Below are 20,511 nucleotides of genomic sequence, written 5' to 3' on the forward strand. Positions count from 1 at the left end.
TGAGACGGGGGTGTAGCTGCGCTTGGTGTTTCTTCTTCATCGGCTGATGCAGCCAGAATGTCTTCAGCAGCTTTAGCTTCAGACTCAGAGACTGGAGGCCTTGGTCCTTTGTGAAGCCTGCGTAATGCTGGCAACGCCTGTGGAGTTGGAGTTGGCTGGGCCTCAAACTCTTCTTCCTCTTGTGCTTGTGGGCGATCAGCCCATGATGCATCCTGAGCAATTGGCGTCAGAGGACAACCAATGCTGATGAGCTAGGGATGGCAATGGGGACAATCCCCTACGGGGACCCATAGAACATCCCCGTACCCATCTATTCCCCATCACCCCATCCCCATCCCCGTTTGCATGACCGGGGATGAAATTTTCCCATACCCATGCCCCACTGGGGAGCGGGGCCCCATTAGGGTCCCTATCCCCATAAACAAATAATCATATATATAATATGATAAAATACAATCAACATTTATTAAAGTGAAATAACAAATAAAAATGCACTAATAATGGTACATGGCGACAAGATGTTGTATGCACCATGGTTGAACACATAACAAGCCATAATGGGCATGTTTTCAACACAAATATCATAGAAATATTGAATAGTGTGAGCACACGCTTGAAGAGAGTATCAATGCAAACACCACATTTAATAAGGATGAAATTTGTCTAACTCGCTTGACATAATTTATTGACTACAAAATTTGTCTGACTCGCTTGACATAATTTATTGACTCCAACATAAGGTTCCATATGACCATAACTAACTTAAGGTAAACATGATCGTGCGCAAAAGTATTGCAGAGGTAGCAAGCTAACAGCTACAGCCTTGGTATGTGTTCGGCATCATTGTTTGTTGAAGTTGAGCTGACTTGTAGGAAGTACAGAAGGAACCCCCTCTATAGTGTGATGCGCTGCAGAAACACATACGACAACCATAAAAAAATGCTTGATGAATAGATAAAAATCTTTGAAGTATGAAAATGGTGCCATGTACAATCTTAGATTGACTCACATCTAAACCTTATTGTATATCATCAAGGCAACTCCAGAAACTAGCAGCCTCGGTCTTCTCATCATCTACATGTGACATGTCCAAAAAACAGAAACATAAATTTAATCATAAAACTAGAAAATAGAAATGGTTAAAGGATCAAATGATAGAGAAATGTGCAAACCTTTAGCTTTGTTTCTCTCCCAGTTTTGTGAACACATTAAAGCCTCTAGCAAATCAGGGGTCAGACGACTGCGGTGCTCACTAAGTACTCTTCCACTTCTACTGAAAGCTGACTCGGAAGCTACTGTAGTTACTGGGATGGCAAATATATCACGTGCAATAGCCCTCAAAGTTGGGTAGCGTGAACCAGCAACATTCCACCATCCCAACACATCAAAATTCTCTTGATTAGCTGGCACATACTCATCATCCAAGTAGCGGTCTAACTCTGTTCTGGATAAACTGGTTGCAGGCCTCTTTCTAGCTACTCGTGCACTGAAGATGGACATCACCTCGTTAGCTTCCATTACAGAAATGGACACAGACTGGGCTTCTGTATTCTCTTGCTCACTCTCCATTTGATATTCAAGCATCAGGCTAGACACTAACTCATGGATCTCATGAACTTTACTCTCACAATCAATAATGGACTCGTCACCAAGGAGCATTTCAAAGCACACATGCAGCATATCAATCTTAAACCGTGGATCAAGGAGTGTAGCAATACCCATGAGACCTTGGATATCAGACCAGTACTTGTCAAATTTTGCACTCATAGCATCTGACATAGGTTCTATAATTTCATTCCCACACTTCGACCACTTCCTTATATTCATTTTAATTTCACAGATCTTAGGAAAGTAAATATTAGCAGTCACATACTGAGTCCCAGAAAATATTTTAGTAATGTCAGCAAACAACTTAAGCCTATCACAGACTTCTCCACAAAATTTCCAATCATCATCACTAGGAGCACAAGTAAAGGTCTTTTCCCGCTGCCTCAAGCGATTAAATACACTCTTGTAGCGTAAAGCAACACTGAGCATAAAGTACGTAGAGTTCCATCGTGTTTTCACATCAAGGGATAATTTTTTACTTTGGTCTACTTTCAGCATCTTGGCAACCTCTTGAAAATTCTCTATTCCCTTAGGTGTGCTAGTCCAGAATGCAACACTATCACGGATTTTCTCAACCGATTCTTCTAACACATCCAAACCATCCTTGACTATCAGGTTAAGAATATGCGCACAACAACGCATATGTAAAAGCTTGCCACCTAACATAAGCTTACTTGGACCTATCAGATTCTCTAATATGGGAATGCAAGCATCATTTGTTGTGGCATTATCAACAGTCAATGTAGATACCTTATCTTCCAGATACCATTCGACCAGTGCATCATGAAGTATCTCGGCAATTACACGAGTTGTGTGTGGTGCTGGAACATAAATAAATCTGCATATAAAAATGCAAAAGCTTGTTATTAGAGACCATGTTATACAACGGTGGTGCAGTTTGCATAAAAAATAACACAAAATATATGACCAAAAATACCTCATAATATAGCTCTGAAGCTTCCAGGATTCATCAACGAAATGTGCTGTGATAGCCATGTAGCCTCTTTTCTGATGTTTAGACGTCCACATATCTGTAGTGATAGCCACCCTGCTTTTATTTTTCTCCATGTAGTTGATAGCCCTCTTCTTTTCAATTTTATAGCTATCTAAGATGTCACTCCTAATAGTATTTCTTCTCACCATCTTAAATAATGGCTGGAGTGCAGAAACAAATTTTCTAAACCCAATGTGATCAACAATTGACAGAGGATAGTCATGGAGAAGAAACATGGAACCAAGAGCCTTTCTAGCAACATCCTGGTCAAAAGTATAGTTCTCTACAGCAACTTTCCCACCTTGTACATTCGAACTATACCTCAAAGAAGTTTGCTTCTTGGTGTCCGCAGGCCTCTTGCGATATGGACATATCTTTAAATGGTCAAGGAGATGCTTCGTTCCATTTCTTGTTTCCCCTCCAAGCTTCTTTGAGCACCAGTTACACTTGGCCTTCATCATGTTCTTCACTTTTACTTTCTTAAACTCCTTCCAAACAGGAGATGTCAACTTCCTCCTAGGACGAACGACTACTTCTTCTGCTTCATTTTCTTCCTCTTGTGCTTCATCTTCTTTGATGTCTTCCTCTATGACAACTGAATCTGTATTCATGGGCTCAGCCTATGATACTGGTACCTCATCAGATTCATGTTGAGGGGATGTCAGTGTAGGAGCGGTGACTAGGCTGCTGCTTCCAGCGGTGGAATCCAATGGATCAAGGATCTACAAGATGAAAGAAGTTTAAAACATATGATTTTGTTCATCAGTATAGTACAGTACTGCTACCCCATGTTGAAAATGCTACTTATCTCCCACTACGTGGAAAGAATAAAGGGATATGCATTGATTTGCACACACTAAATTATTATCATGTTAAATGCAAGAATATATATGGTATTGAGTAATATATGTAGTTACCAATTACAATTACATAATGATCATGAAAAAAATGATACTACATTTATCATAGGCATGCGTACAAATCAATTCATGTAAATAGACTGTTGTGGTAGTAAAGAAGTGTAAAAAATCATAATCAATCATTATGTGATTATGATTTCTGAAACTACTGACTAATTATTCAGTGCTAGCACGGCACAATTCAGAACTGACTCTCCCCCAAAAATTAGTGGATGATGATTGATGAACAGTACTAAAATCAATCTAAAAGTTTGCAAGCCAAGGGTCGACGAAAAACAACTAAATCTTAAAAATTGTGGATGATGACCAGTACTAAATCAATCTAAAATTTCAGCTTCATGACCGAATCTAAAAAGTCTGGACGCCGATCAGTACTACAAGATACTACATGTGAGACATACATGAAAAACAATCTTCACAAATTCCAATCTCCATCATGTATGGGCCAATCTCCATCAGCAGAAGATGTCCACGCCGGAGCATGAGGGCCAATCAACTAGAAGGAGGGCGGGCAGGGAGCTCGGCTAGGCATGGCTAAGGACGGCGGGGCACGGCGGCCGGCGAGGAAGGCACCTGCGCCGTTATCGGACTCTATGGCGGGGAGTGGCTCAGGGGGACGGCGCACCTGCGCCGCCGCCGCCGCCAGCCTCTGCTAGGTCGAAGCTGTCGGCTTCTCCTATCCCCTTCTTTCTTCTAGTCGCTCGAAGAGGATAAACACGAGAGAGAGAGAGAGAGAGAGAGAGAGAGAGAGAGAGAGAGAGAGAGCACTGTGGAGATGGATGGCTGTAGGAGACGAGGTGATGGCCGTCCGGCTGCTGGTGCCTGGGTCGTGGCTGATGAATTTGATGCATCAGCGTTACCTAGGAACCTTGAGCTACGGCGTTGTGCTTCTCCTGTTGCTGCAGATCTAGGAGTAGGACGTGTTGACTTCGGCATGGCGGCGGCTGAGGTGAGCACGATAAGATGAGAGCTAGGGTTATTAATTTTTTAGGGTTGACTTCATCCTGTATATATAAACATATATATGGTCCTACATGTCATATGTAAAATGCGGGTCCCCGTTGGGTAGCGGGTCTGGGGACTAGCATACCATCCCCATCCCCGTTGTACCCTATGGGGAATAAATAAGTTCGGTAAATATCCCCATGGGGAAGATTTTCACCCATCCCCTACCCCTAATGAATGAAATCCCCATGGGTTTGGCGGGTATGGGGCCCCATTGCCATCCCTATGATGAGCTCGTTGTGCGTGAGCACAGGCGATGATACCTGTTGGTGCTCGAGCTGAGGAAGAACTGCATCATCTTCAACATGGTCATGGTGACCAATGTCTTCAGCAGCGATGGGATCAGCTGCTGGAATGTCTTCAGCTTCATGAGCCCCTGTGAAAGCAGGCTCATGGACAGTCAGTTGGCGCTCTTGAGGTTCAGCTTCAGGGTGAATCATGGAGATGGGTTCAACAATCAAGGGCTCTATGGGAGCAGCCCGTTCCTTCTTGGTATTTCTCTTCTTCTTGGAAGGGGAAGTAGCAGAGGCTTCAGGATGTTTCCTCTTCCTTGCTTCAGCCTCAGCAGTCCTTGTCTTCTTCAGTTCTGAAGCAGTAGACCTGGCTTTTGGCTTCGAGCCAGTCATGCTAGTTGGGAAGACAATTGGAACTGCTTCCTGCCTTGGTGTGTCGGGTTCAGCCATAGCGGGCTTCTTCTTCTTCTTTGCAGCCATCCTGGGGTCGATGCCAGGACGCCCAAGGGCCTTACGCTTCTCAGCCTCATTGTAGGCTTGCACACACCTGTCAGCCAGGACCTTCATGCGCTCACGAGAACCCTGAGCTTCTGCACATTTCTTGAGAAAGGCTTCCTTGAGCTCGTGCAGCATAATCTTGAAGTTCTTCACCTCTTGCATGTTGAGCTTGGCCATATGCTTCTTGAACTGAGATTTCTCAAAGTCAATCTTCTGCTTCAGTTCAACAATGCGTTGGGCGATAGCTAACTCTGAAGCAATGGCGCCATGGAAGGCGACACTGAGGCCAATGGGAAGTTGCAGATCTTCGAAGCTGATGTTGGGCGTGTCAAACCATTCATCAATGAAGTTGTGGATGATTGCCACGTCAAAGAGAGGCAGATTATTGAAGATTTCTGGTTCTTCTTTGCTCTTGATCAGTTGCTCAAGAGCGTCATCTACAAGATCTTCATCACTTGACAGATTAATGGCATCATTACGCAGAGCAGCAACAGCTGTCAGTTCTTGGCCGGTGTGTGGCAGAGGCATCTTGACCTTCTGGGGCTTGGAGATGCGTGACAAATCTTCAGACTGCACACTGTCTTTAGGAGGTGCAGTTGCCAGTGGCTTCACCCATGAGATTTTTGAAGCAGAGGCAGGATTTGAAGCTTTAGGCTGCTTCTTTGGCTTCGGCGCTGCAGGCGCTTCATCTGATTCAGCGTCATCTGCAGGCTCATTCACGGATGTCCCTTGAACCAAGATATGGGTGATGAGACCTTCAAGGTTGTAGAAAGGACCGACGACATTGGGTTCTGCATCTCGTGTGCCGTCAGCCCTTGGAGCAGAAGGACCAGGGTTGAAGTCTAGTCCCAATGACTTCTTGTTCTGCTTTGCTGAGTTCTGGGCAAACTGGAAGTTGCGCTTGAACAGAATGTCGTCACGACACCATAGTAGTGACGATGAGTGTGCATCTGCAGGCTGTGGCCCACGGACCATGCAGGGATAGAAACCTTGTTCAATGGCTTCATCTCTGGTCCTGGGTTAAAGATTTTTGTAGAGGATGTCTCCCCATGGTCGCTTGATGGCATTCTTTTTAGCATATTCCTTTGTCACAAATCTGTACTTGAACCACTGTTCTGCCAATAGCGTCGAATCCATTGGATTCGTGTCTTGCGCTGATTGTAATCCTCTTCAGGATCTGTCTTGTACAGTTCTGAGAGGTCATCCGGCAGATCTCTTGATGTTTCTCCATGATGCTTTCTGCCACCCTTCCTTGCTGATTTCTCTAAAGCCATGAACTTTAAACTGAAAGGCTTCAATACGTTCAAAGGCTTCAAAGGCTTTTTCTTGCTGGACAGACAGGAACTGGCTTCGGGAGAATTTATGTGATACTGTAAGAATTCTGCAAATGAATGCAGACTATGAGAACCAAGGGATTCTCCCACGGACATGTACCTGTGACAGCATTAAGGTGCGAGGGAAGGGGAAGAGGTCATATGCATTCTCAGAAGATTTTGAAGATAAATCAGTTTAGAATACATTGACCTCATCGTGCGAAGACATTCACTCATAGATAAGGAGTTGGTTCCAGATTTGTACGAATCCACAGATCAGTACAAGTGAGGAATCTAACTACTTTGTGAAGCATAAGTGAATATACTAGGCATCTTATGAGATGCAGTATGAAAGAGATCCAACTTGTGTGAATAGAAACTGCTTGTGGTAGAAAGTGATAAAGCTATAGGATCAAAGGGGCCGTAAAAAGGAAGTTTTATTTACCACACGAAGAACTGCTAGACGGAGTGGAAGAGGAGGCCGAGCAGTTCGATCTTCCGTGCCCTAACTTGGTGACGGAGGGCACCTACGGCGACGGCGGATAGGATGATGTCCGCGGTCGGCGTGAAGACGGCGTCGGAGAGGTTGCAGCAGCGAAGCGCTTCATCGCCGACGTCGTCGAGGGCTAGCGGTGGCGCTAGGGTTCGTGCGAGAGTGGAAGAAGAGATAATGACTGTGGTGAGGCGTGTATTTATAGGTACAGGGGCGGCACTGCGTTATTACACAGGTTCCCCTGGCGATTCACATCTGAGGGACACGTGGCCGTCATGCAGCATATCGGGGGTTGTTCCACATCCCACGCACGCTTGGATTGTCGGGTGGTCGTTCCCACTTCTCCGGGTTTCAGGTGAAGGAATGAGCATTGAAAACAGACTTAATGTTTGTCTCTGTATCTTCTGCTGACAAGGACGCAGAGAAGACATTCGACAGTTTCAATAGAATGCATATGATTTGGAGAGATAGAGTTTGAGATAGAAAGCATAGAGAGGTTAGGGTCCGATCACATTCACTTAGTTCAAAAGATTCAACAAGAAGACACAGCTATAAGTGAATGCTGTAGAGGACAGAACACTAGTATATATATAATCAACATAGTGAAGATAATCATGAAGACATGTTGAGATTGAAGCCAAACCAAATGTGAAGACATAGCAAATGTAACGCCATGAGTGAAACACTTCAAACAGAACATTTGGTGGTGGCGTTACCCACCGTGTAGGAAGTATTAGACCCAGACACGGCGCACAATTATCGTGGCGCTCCGAAGACAAATTCCACATTAATGTATTCACACTTAGAATGTATGTCTTCATTTATGGAAGATATACTTTACTTTGTGTGTTGCACATCTAAGTCATCAATATGCATAAGTGTTAGGATGTGTGCCTGATCACAGGACATTTGAGGATTCCAAGATATTTAGCTCACACTGTAACTTGCAAAATCTCTTCTCATCAAAGGGCTTGGTGAAGATATCTGCCAATTGCTCTTCAGTGTTGACGTGTATGATATCAATATCTTCCTTCACAACATGATCTCTGAGAAAGTGATGACGAATTTCAATGTGCTTTGTCTTCGAGTGCTGAACTGGGTTGTTGGCAATCTTGATGGCGCTTTCGTTGTCGCAGTAGAGTGGCACTTGCTTCAGATGAATGCCATAGTCCTTGAGTGTTTGCTTCATCCACAGAAGCTGAGCGCAGCAAGATCCAGCAGCAATGTATTCAGATTCAGCAGTGGAGAGAGATACACAGTTCTGTTTCTTTGAAGACCAACATACAAGTGATCGTCCTAGAAAATTACATGTGCCTGATGTAGACTTGCGATCCACTTTGTCACCAGCATAATCAGCATCCAAGAATCCAACCAGATCAAACTCTGAGCCCTTTGGATACCATAATCCTAGAGTTGGGGTGTGAGCCAAATATCGAAGAATTTGCTTCACAGCTAAGTGATGCGACTCCTTTGGTGCCGCTTGAAATCAAGCACACATGCAAACACTAAGCATAATATCTGGCCTAGATGCACATAGATAAAGCAAAGAACTAATCATGGAGCGGTATACCTTTTGATCGAACTCTTTACCATTGTCGTCAGGACCCAGATGATGCTTGGCTGGCATTGGCGTCGTGAAGCCTTTGCAGTCTTGCATACCGAACTTCTTCAGGCAATCTTTGAGATACTTCTCTTGACATATGAAGATGCCGTTGCGTTGCTGTCGTATTTGAAGACCGAGCAAGAACTTCAGCTCTCCCATCATGGACATCTGATATTGCTCTTGCACCATATATCCAAACTCTTCACTGTACTTCTGATTGGTGCAGCCGAAGATAATGTCATCCACATATATTTGGCACACAAACAGTTCACCATCATATGTCTTCGTGAAGAGAGTGGGGTCGAGGGAACCAGGTATGAAGCCTTTGCTCTTCAGGAAGTATTTGAGTGTGTCGTACCAGGCCCGAGGGGCTTGTTTGAGGCCATACAGTGTCTTGTTGAGCTTGTATACCATGTCAGGATGTTTTGGATCTTCAAAGCCAGGCGGTTGTGCAACATACACTTATTATTCAATCTTGCCATTGAGAAAGGCACTCTTCACATCCATTTGATATAGAAGTATGTTATGATGATTTGCATAGGCCAGCAGCATGCGTATGGCTTCAAGTCTAGCCACAGGAGCAAATGTTTCATTGAAGTCAATGCCTTCCACTTGAGTATATCCTTGAGCAACGAGACGAGCTTTGTTTCTGACAACTTGACCATGCTCATCTTGCTTGTTGCGGTATATCCATTTGGTGCCTATTATGTTGTGCTTCCGAGGATCAGGACGCTTAACCAGTTCCCATACATTATTCAGCTCAAGCTGTTGAAGCTCTTATTGCATAGCTTGAATCCATTCAGGTTCCATGAAGGCTTCTTCAACTTTCTTGGGTTCTGTTATTGAGACGAATGCGAAGTGCCCACAGAAATTTGCTAGCTGAGTTGCCCTTGAATGAGTGAGTGGACCGGGTGCATTGATGCTATCAATTATTCTCTCAATCTGCACTTCATTGGCAACACGAGGATGTACAGGGCGAAGATTTTGCTCTTGCTGATCATTGTCGTTGTTAGAGGGAATGTCTTCAGGCTGAGCATTGTCTTCAGGTTGATCAGGTGCGGAGATGATAAGTTCGTCTTCAGGTTGAGCTTCAGAAGGTATGATTTCTCCAGTTCCCATTAGCTTGATTGATTCACTGGATGGAACTTCATCTAGCACATTTGGCAGGTGCTCTCTTTGTGAACCGTTAGTCTCATCGAACCGCACATCCACTGTTTCAACCACTTTATAATGAAAGAGATTGAAGACTCTGTAGGAGTGCGAATCCTTTCCATATCCAAGCATAAAACCCTCATGTGCTTTTGGTGCAAATTTTGAAGTGTCATGTGGATCCTTGATCCAGCACCTGGCGCCAAATACTCTGAAGTAACTGACATTTGGCTTCTTGCCAGTAAGGAGCTCATAAGATGTCTTGTTCAGAAGCTTGTGAAGATAAACACGATTGATTGTATGGCATGCAGTATCAATGGCTTCAGGCCAGAATTTTCTTGGAGTCTTGTATTCATCAAGCATCGTTCGGGCCATCTCAATGAGTGTTCTGTTCTTGCGTTCGACTACGCCATTCTGCTGTGGCGTGTATGGGGCTGAGAATTCATGTGTGATGCCCAAGGTATCAAGATATGTATCAAGGCCAGTGTTCTTGAATTCAGTGCCATTGTCACTTCTGATGTGCTTTATCTTGGCGCCATAGTTGTTCATTGCTCGATTGGCGAAGCGTCTGAAGACATCCTGCACCTCAGTCTTGTAGAGGATTATGTGCACCCAAGTATATCTAGAATAATCATCAACAATGACAAAGCCATAGAGACAAGCAGTAGTAGTAAGAGTTGAGTAATGAGTGGGACCGAAAAGATCCATGTGGAGCAGTTCAAAGGGTCGAGTAGTAGTCATGATTGTCTTCGAGGGATGTTTGGCCCTCGTCATCTTTCCTGCTTCACAGGCACTGCATAAGTGATCTTTATTGAACTTGACGCCCTCGATGCCTATGACATGCTTCTTCTTTGCAAGGGTGTGGAGGTTCCTCATGTCAGCATGCCCTAGCCTTCGATGCCAGAGCCAGCATTCTGAAGCTTTTGCTAGAAGACATACGGCAAGCTGTGGTCCTGCTGAGAAATCTACCACGTACAAATCATCTTTCCGATACCCTTCAAACACTAGAGACTTGTCAGATTCCATTAGAACAAGGCAACGATATTTTCCAAATATTACGATCATGTTCAAATCGCAAAGCATTGAGACAGACATTAAGTTGAAGCCAAGGGATTCAACAAGCATGACTTTATCCATGTGTTGATCCTTTGATATTGCAACTCTACCTAGACCCAATACCTTACTTTTACCAGTGTCAGCAAATGTGATGTGACTCTTGTCGGATGGACGTAAGGTTGAGTCCATAAGAAGGCTTCTTTTGCCAGTCATGTGGTTGGTACACCCACTATCAATAATCCATTCTGAAGACGCTGGTGTCGTACCCTACAGTGCAGTTAGGGGGATAGGCTTCATGAAGAGAATTGTGAAGCAAAAACATTTGATGAACCAGTGGGTTATGAAAGCTTAGATCCAGATTAGGACTGATAGGGAGAGTAGCAAGAGATTCAGGAACGAAGTACATAGTAAGACCATTCGGGCATTTGATCTTGCGCCCTACAAGCTGTTTAAGGTCCCCAGCAACAGCGTCAGAAGATTTTGGTTTTCTGCTGGAGACCTTTCCCTGCAAAAGAGAGTTAAGCCTTCTTAGCCACCCACATCTTCAAGGGTGGCTTAGAAGCGATAAGTCTAAGTGCAGCGTCTGAGAACTTTGGCTTTGGAGCCCTAGCAAAAAGTCTTGCAGGCGGACAATAATACTCATAAAAATAAGCAGAATAGTTTTTGGCCTTATGAACATGGCGGTTCGATGAACCGCGCTCATATTCATAGGCCTGAGTATGGTTTCCCTACAAAACATTTGCGTTAGTGCGACTCAGGTGAGTCCTCTGTCTCGTATGAAGCCTTTGGACCATATGAAGCTTGTGGTCTGGGGTTTGTCTTCTTCAACTGTGGTGTCATGATGACATTCACAGGAAGATTTTCCAAACACTTTTTCGGCACCCAGATCTTCTTCATAGGCGGCCCATTCCTGCAGTTAGTACCAATATACCTGGAAAACACTTCACCATTCTGATTCTTAAACAGTTTATAGTTTGCATCAAAGGATTCATCAATGACAATGGGGTTAGCACAAGTGAATCCAGATAGATTGGATGGATCTGCTGAAGGTTCCTTTGCAGCAACCCATGTGGTTTTGGGATACTGCTCACGTTTCCAATAAGAGCCATCAGCATTCATTTTCCTTACGAACCCAACACCCTCTTTCCTCGGGTTTCGGTTCAGAATCTGCCTTTTGAGGACATCACATAGTGTCTGATGCCCTTTAAGACTTTTGTACATCCCTGTTTCAAGCAATGTCTTCAACCTAGCATTCTCATCAGCAATAGCAATGGTATCCTCAGCAGAGGGGTTAGTTACCACATCAACAGTTGAAGATATTTCAACAGTAGCAGCAGTAGAACATTCAACAACAGAAGTAGCATTATCACGCTCAATGCATTTAAGACATGGTGGTTCAAATCCTTCCTGAGCGGAACTGATCTGTTCAGCGCGAAGTGACTCGTTTTCCTTTTGAAGATCTTCATGAGCCGCGCTCAATTTCTCAAGATCTTGCTTCCTTTGAAGATAATCATAGGAAAGCTTTTCATGAGTTGTTGAGAGCATTTCATGACGACTTTCAAGTTCCTCATACTTAACGTGAAGATTTTTTATGTCTTCAATTAAGGACTCAGATCGAGTCATTTCAGCGCCTAACAGATCATCGCTTTTGTCTAACAGTTTTTGAATATGTTCCATAGCTTTCTGTTGTTCAGTTGCAATTTTAGCAAGTGTTTTGTAGCTGGGTCTTGAAGCACAATCAGAGTCATCTTCACTAGATGTTTGATAGTGAGTAGTGCATGTGTTTACCTTGGCACCGCGTGCCATGAAGCAGTAGGTAGGAGCGGAGTAGTTCTTGTCATTTGCATCGGTGTCGGTGATGAAGTCATTGTCTTCAGTGTTGAAGATGGACTTGGCAACGTATGCTGTAGCCAGACTTGCAATGCCAGAATCGGACTCCTCCTTAGACTCCACCTCCTCCTCGTCAGAAGCGGACTCCTCCTCTGAATCCATTTCCTTGCCAACAAACGCACGTGCCTTGCCAGATGAGCTCTTCTTGTGTGACGAAGACTTTGAGGAAGACTTGGAAGAAGACTTTGAGTATCTCTTCTTCTTCTTGTCGTCAGAGTCATATTCCTTGCTCTTCTTCTTCTTTTTGTTCTCATTGTCCCACTGCGGACACTCAGAGATGAAGTGGCCAGTTTTCTTGCACTTGTGGCATGTTTTCTTCTTGTAGTCATGAGCAGAAACTTCATCATTCCTTGAGCTTGATCGTGAAGATTTCCTGAAGCCTTTCTTCTTGGTGAATTTTTGGAACTTCTTCACAAGCATAGAAAGTTCCTTTCCAATGTCTTCAGGGTCATCAGAACTGTTGTCAGATTCTTCTTCAGATGAGGAGACAGCTTTTGCCTTCAAGGCACGAGTTCGCCCATAGTTTGGACCGTAGATATCTCTTTTCTCAGAAAGCTGAAACTCATGTGTGTTGAGCCTCTCAAGTATGTCAGACGGATCGAGTGTCTTGAAATCAGGACGTTCTTGAATCATCAGGGCTAGGGTGTCAAACGAGTTGTCAAGTGATCTCAGTAGTGTCTTGATGACTTCATGCTTGGTGATCTCAGTAGCGCCGAGGGCTTGAAGCTCATTTGTGATGTCAGTGAGTCGATCAAACGTGAGCTGGACTTTCTCATTGTCATTTCGCTTGAAGCGGTTGAAGAGGTTGTGAAGGACACTGATTCTCTGATCTCTCTGGGTTGAGACGCCTTCGTTGACCTTGGAGAGCCAGTCCCAGACTAGCTTAGATGTTTCCAAAGCACTCACACGGCCATACTGTCCTTTGGTCAGATGACCACAGATGATATTCTTGGCAGTAGAGTCCAGTTGAACGAACTTCTTGACATCAGCAGCAGTGACACCTTCTCCAGCCTTGGGAACGCCATTCTTGACGACATACCATAGGTCGACGTCAATGGCTTCAAGATGCATGCGCATCTTATTCTTCTAGTAGGGATATTCAGTTCCATCGAAGACGGGGCACGCAGCGGAGACTTTGATTATCCCTGCAGTCGACATAGCTAAAACTCCAGGTGGTTAAACCGAATCACACAGAACAAGGGAGTACCTTTCTCTGATACCAATTGAAAGTGCGTTATATCGACTAGAGGGGGGGTGAATAGGCGATTTTTATGAAAGTCTTCAAAACGTGGAAGTTTCGAAGACAAACGATAGAAATAAACCTATTACCATGCAGCGGAAGGTAGACTACACTAGGTAAACCATAGTCATGTATTCAATGAAGTGAAAGAACAATGACTAATAGCAGCTAGGTAGTAAGGATCAGGTAGGAAGATATTAAGAAGCCAAACAGATCACACAGTCACTCAGTGAAGACAAAAGATAGTGCAAACATACAATGACTTCACAAGGAGTAATAGTAAGTAAAGAGAAGGGAAGGAAGAAACCAGTGACCCGTTGAAGACAATGATTTGTTGAACCAGTTCCAATTGCTGTGACAACTGTACGTCTGGTTAGGGCGGCTAGGTATTTAAACCTGAGGACACACAGTCCCGGACACCCAGTCCTGAACATGCAGCTCAGGACACCCAATCCTCACCGTATTCCCCTTGAGCTAAGGTCACACATACCTTGCCCAATCACTCTGGTAAGTCTTCAAGGTAGACTCCCAAACCTTCACAGACTTCGTTCACCGGCGATCCACAATGTCTCTTGGATGCTCAGAACACGACGCCTAACCGGCTGGAGGATTCACAGTCCTCAAGTGTAATAAGTCTTCAGATCACACAGACAAGAAGACTTCAGTGATGCCTAATTCTCTTTGGCTCTGGGTGGTTAGGGCTTTATCCTCGCAAGGAATTCTCTCTCAAAGGCTTCGAGGTGGGTTGCTCTCAAACGACAAAAGCCGTACTCTGAATCTGAGCAGCCAACCGTTTATGGTTGTAGGGGGTGGGCTATTTATAGCCACTAGGCAACCCGACCTGATTTGTCCGAAATGACCCTGGGTCACTAAGGAACTGACACGTGTTCCAACGGTCAGATTTCAAACTCACACGGCAACTTTACTTGGGCTACAAGCAAAGCTGACTCGTCCGACTCTGGACAAGATTCGCTCTCATAGTCTTCACTCGAAGACATAGGTTTTGTTTAAGCATCACTTCAGTCATTCTGACTGGTTCTCTTGGACCCCACTTAACAGTATGGTGGTTCCTATGACTCAATAAAGAAGAAAAAGAACTACGAAAGATCTAAGTCTTCGAGCTCCATAGGCTTCATGCGATGTCTTCTCTTGTCATAGTCTTCAATGTGAATATGTTCATATACCACCTTTGACATCAATGTCTTCATACATTTTTAGGGGTCATCTCTGGTAGAAAAACTGAATCAATGAGGGACTTCTACCTGTGTTATCCTGCAATTCTCACAAACACATTAGTCCCTCAACTAGGTTTGTCGCCAATACTCCAAAACCAACTAGGGTGGCACTAGATGCACTTAGAAAAGGCCCTGAAAAGAGAGCTTGATGAGATCAAGAAGAGGAAAGCTGAGGAAGCCTTACACAGGTTCCCCCGCACATCAAGTGTGCCTTCGTCCACGGGGCCATCATCTGAAAACTAAGAGATAGGATCTGGAACAGCAAGCACACAAACCCAGGTCAGGAAGCCGCCCCGTTCCATCACAAAGGGGCGTCCAAAAAAGATAAGGTACAAATCGAGATTGGAGATTCAAGCAAAACACAAGAAAACGAAGAAAGGGACGGGCAATCCGTAAGCAAAATTGGGGCGCTGTGACATGGTCCTTGGGGACATTTTGTTTTGTAACCTAGATGTTGTGATTTTTTTCTAGAAATGGGAGACTGACTCTTGAGGGGCATCAGAAGTTGCAGGAAAATACATTGAATGGGTAACTGCAGTTGCCGTGTTGTGTGTACTTGATCTGCCATGTTATATGTGTTTAATCTGCCATGCTATTTTGTACTAAATATGCCATGATATTTTATACTGAATCTATCATGGTAAATATACTCGGTCTGCCATGTTAATTATACTCAATCCGCCATGTCAAGTATACTGGATCTGCCATCTTATTTATGCTGAATCTGTCGTGTTCTTTGTACTGAATCTGCCCTATTAGTTGTACTGAAAAATGCCATGTTATTTGTAATGACTCTACATCGCGTATATTTTCATGATAATTTGACACGCTTTAGTCACACATGTTGTGTTGTGTGCAATCTATGGGAAACAAAGTTGAAAAAGCGTAACGTGCATCAACCGCAGAAAAGATTACGGCTACATGATCAAAACTACCATGGTAGCCGGTGCAGTTAGGAATGAAAAAGAAGAAGCAAAACCGTCAAATGAAAATGACAATGACTTTTAATAACCATGTCTGATGAACTACAGTTGCCATGTTTTAGAACATAGTGCATGCATTCGAAGCAGCAACCTGGTGGTGCAAACGATGAAACCACAATAATAATGATAAACATAAAACGTATCTACTATCACACCTGAAATAGGTTCACATCCACACAAAATATTACAGAAAATATTCAAATGTCACTCACGAACCACCATTGCGTACTAGGCTACTCGGGGTTGCAGTCATAGCATAGCACACGGACATAGTTTTTGAGAAGAACAAAAGGACCTTACATTCCTCGGCAAGAGAATGTAAGGTATGCGTCCGGTGTGTAATGCCACGTGATCACTTGTACTTCTTGATGACTTTCTTGACAGCTTCCTCCACGAACTCGTGTGCTCCGGACCGCTTGTTGAAATCTTCATTCGTCAACCAGTTCCATGTGTAAAATTTCCGGAGCTCAACGACCGTTGCAGCTGTGACAGCGGGAACAAGTCTACCTTCCCACTTTGCAAGGTATTCCAACGTGTGAAATCCATAGTCCATCCTGCACAAGAAAAAGAGTCAGGTGAACTCGCAAAAAGGATAGACATAGCAATGATAAACTTCAATTCAGATGTAACAACAAAGAGGGGTGGGATTGATGTAAATGGCACATGAAGGGGGGGTAGGAAATTACGTGTTCCCTTGATTCGTAGTCGCCACGTACTCAATTGGGAAATGTCTGATCTGGACCTTTGAGTTTTCGTAATGACGGTTCCATGTCTCTTTTACGTTGTTGATGAAGAATTCAGCATGCGAAGTAAGGTCTGCATCGGCTGCCGAACGCATTGAATCAAGCACCTCAAAGTGTTGGTTCTTCAGGTCAAGACAGATAGCGTAGTGGTGACCACACTTGTCGTGTGGGTCGTGTGGTGCAAGCTCCTGGAACATGGGGAACAGGACCTGCATGTAAAAGTGAAGGAAATGAGAAGCAGAGTTCACATGAAGAACAGCAGAGGGACAAAAAAAGTAGAATCACGTAGAATGTTTAGTTATAGTGGGTAGTTGAAAGAAAGTTACCGTCCATGTATGAACAAAATTTACCGTGTATTTTACTTTGAAGTTGCCACATAGTTTACACGGGATGCAAAAATCAAAAAGTCAGTTTACACGGCAGTTGATACCGCATGAAACATCTGCCACATAAACAAAGTGCAGATAATGGCAAAAAACCATACCATGTGAAAAAAGTGCAAACAGGGAAGGAGTACTCACATATTTCTTCAGTGTGAGCTTGAATTGACCGTCTTGAGCAAAATTCTTCCTCTGGATTTTGTGGTGGAAGTCACCATCCCATATTTTGCTGGTCACACTGTAATGCATGATTGTTTTGTCGGGAGACATATCCATATGCTTGTTGATGTAGTCAATCCCGCATGCAACTACATTCGTCGACATTTTACCGTTTGGCCTCACGGACTCAGCAAGATCACCCAGGTCGACGTACGTCGCTTCGCATTGAATGACCTTGGTTCTGTCCAAACATGAGTTGTATGAAAATGATATAACATGAAAGAATCATGTGTACTAAGTAAAAAAGGAAGAACTAAAACGTAAGTGGATCATATATAGAAAGTAGAAAAAAATATGAATGGTAGAAAGAGCAAAGCAAAATGTGGTCATTACGCTTTCATCTCCTTCATGTGCTTGCTGCTGGCCCTCGCATTTCCAAATCGCTTGACAATATCGTACAGCTGGGTCTGTTCCTTTGTGTCCCTGACTTCGGGCTCGTAGTCTTCCGCGAGAGGTGGGTGAACTACCCTTTGCTGCCTCACAGAACCAGGGGTGGCACTCCTAATGGTATCCTCAGATACCGTATCTGCAGGCACATTGGAACATGATTGCCCCTGACCTCGTGAGGACCTCCTCTGCAATGCTGCCTCCTTGATCCTGCAGTAAGCTTCATCAAGTGACGGTGAAATCTCCTCAGGGGTGCCTGCAAGGATCAAAAAAGTGGATTAGGATACCTGGAAAATAAAACAAATGGAATGTGAAAAGATAGGGTGCATGATGTGAAATGTAGGTACAAAAAGTAGGGAGTTGCCATGTGGAGGCAAATCCAGTTGCCATGTGTAGTGCACTGTAGTTGCCATGTGAAAACAACTACAGTTGCCATGTTGTGTCAACTCCAGTTGCCATGTGCTTGCCGAATGGAAAATGCAACATGGAAACAAAAATACAGGTGACATGGTGCAGCAAATCCAGTTGCCATGTGTATTGCACTGTAGTTGCCATGTGACAACAACAACAGTTGCCATGTTGAATCAACTTCAGTTGCCATGTGATTGCCGAATGTAAAATGCAGCATGGCAACAAAAAATGTAGGTGACATGGTGCAGCAAATCCAGTTGCCATGTCATCACATAACAGTTGCCATCACAAGTGAGAACTCCAAAAAAATGCTTGGGACAAAAGTCAGACTACACAGATGTATACAAGAAAATGATAAGCACATAAGAAATGTACCTTGGACGATCGGCTCTGCGAACTTGACAGCCTTCCTGCCCTCGACCATTAGTTGCGCCATCATTGCGGGCATGCCTCCCGGGAAAGCAAAGGCAACTGGCATAGGATCTGGCACCACTGGTTGATCTTGACTGATGCCAAGGCTGAAGCTCGGTGGGGTGAAGGCCATTGGGTGCCTCTCATGCCTATTGGCCGGACCGCGAACAACTTGCGGGGCAGAATCCAAGGGTGAAAGATCAACAAACATATCTGAATCGGCCGCTACAGAATGATCGGGCTTATTTGTAGGGCGGGGCGTGTTGTCAGCGGTATCAGCCGCAGCTTCCTTGACAATCTTCTTGTTTGGACTGTAGGGGACACCAACATTGACTGGGAGCCTGGAAGTGCGCAGATTTAAGCTGGGGATTTCCACTGCGGGTAAAGGCGCAGTCTGCTCCGGGCGTTCACCTGCGTCACTCGTGCCCAGCTTGACACCTGCATCAGTTGTGCTCCGGTCTTCCGGTTTCTCCATCACATTGCTTTTGGAAGGTGGCGGGAACAGTATGGACGCAAGAACATAACCAGACTCATCTCTGCTGCTCCTAGCTATAGCTGATGCGTTGGGTATGTTTGTTGATTGCTTGCGGGGGCTACGACCCCTCGGTGGAAGACCAGCACGCGAAACAGTCGCCTTAGCAGTATCTGCACCGACAGGAGCTGGAGCTGTTGTGCCAAGACTCTCACCTGTAGATGGCATATCATTATGAACTGCCGCCTCAGCCACTTCTATCGTGGACACAAGAGTGCCACCATGCACGCGCTTGGAATCAGTGTCAGATGAGCGGGAATCTTCCTTGCTTAGGTTGGTCTCGGAAGCGTCCACCTCAACGCTTGCTGATGGGGTGGCATGGCTCACAGCAGCATCCTTCATTGCCAGAAGATTTGGCAATATTTCAGCTGTCCTGGCAGATACTGACTCGTCACTCCCCGATGTACGGATGCCTGTTGTTCTAACCTGCACATCTGCAACCGGCGGACATGGTTGGCCACTTGCGTCAGAGTTAGTGGGAACAGTTGACGGTGCAGCAGCAGTTTTGTCGACTGGTGCCTCATGAACATCTGAGTTGCCCCCTGTTGACAACTTTGAATGAAGGCGTTCGAGTGGGCCCCTAATGATATGCTTGGCCCCGCGTGTAGTAGTCTTCTTCACCCTGCAAAAAAGAAAGCACATGAAAAAGGTATTAAAAATGAACAAAAAATATTTGCCATGGTATAAATCTAAAAAAATGAAAAATAGGTGGAAAAGCTGGTAGTTGCCATGTAAGGGGAATATGAGTTGCCATGTGGCATAGTTAGTAGTTGCCATGCAAATCCAGCAAGAGTTGTCATGCTAGCCAACTTGAAGAATGATAAAAATGTCTGATCTACCAGGAATGCAATTTCAAAACTAGGTATGGGATGAGCACACAAGCCAATGGAAAGATGGCAGTTGCCATGTAGGTACAATAAGAGTTGCCATTTGGCCTAGATAGCAGTTGCCATGTAAAAAACAAGCAGGAGTTGCCATGCAGTTAAAAAGGAAGGAAATCATTTGAAAATAGCAGTTGCCATGTGGGGACGATGACAGAAGACCATGTGGCAAGCTGAACGGATGCATTGAAAACTCAAAAATATAGCACTATGTCAATGAAAGGACATGGAAAACCTACTTCTTGTCTGGCTTTCTCAGGTCTGGCAACACGACAGGATCCTCGGTGTTGGACGTTGTCGTACGAGTAGATGACCTGGTGGAAGGGG

The 20,511-nt window shown here is 44.5% G+C and overlaps 1 pseudogene; it reads left to right on the top strand.

Moving 5' to 3' along the window:
• LOC119297550 overlaps positions 1–15,513 on the top strand; it is a 37,893-nt pseudogene extending 22,380 nt beyond the window's left edge.
• Positions 15,514–20,511: the final 4,998 nt, after the last annotated feature.

Source organism: Triticum dicoccoides, chromosome 5A, assembly GCF_002162155.2.
Source record: "Triticum dicoccoides isolate Atlit2015 ecotype Zavitan chromosome 5A, WEW_v2.0, whole genome shotgun sequence".
NCBI classification, from domain to species: Eukaryota; Viridiplantae; Streptophyta; class Magnoliopsida; order Poales; family Poaceae; genus Triticum; species Triticum dicoccoides.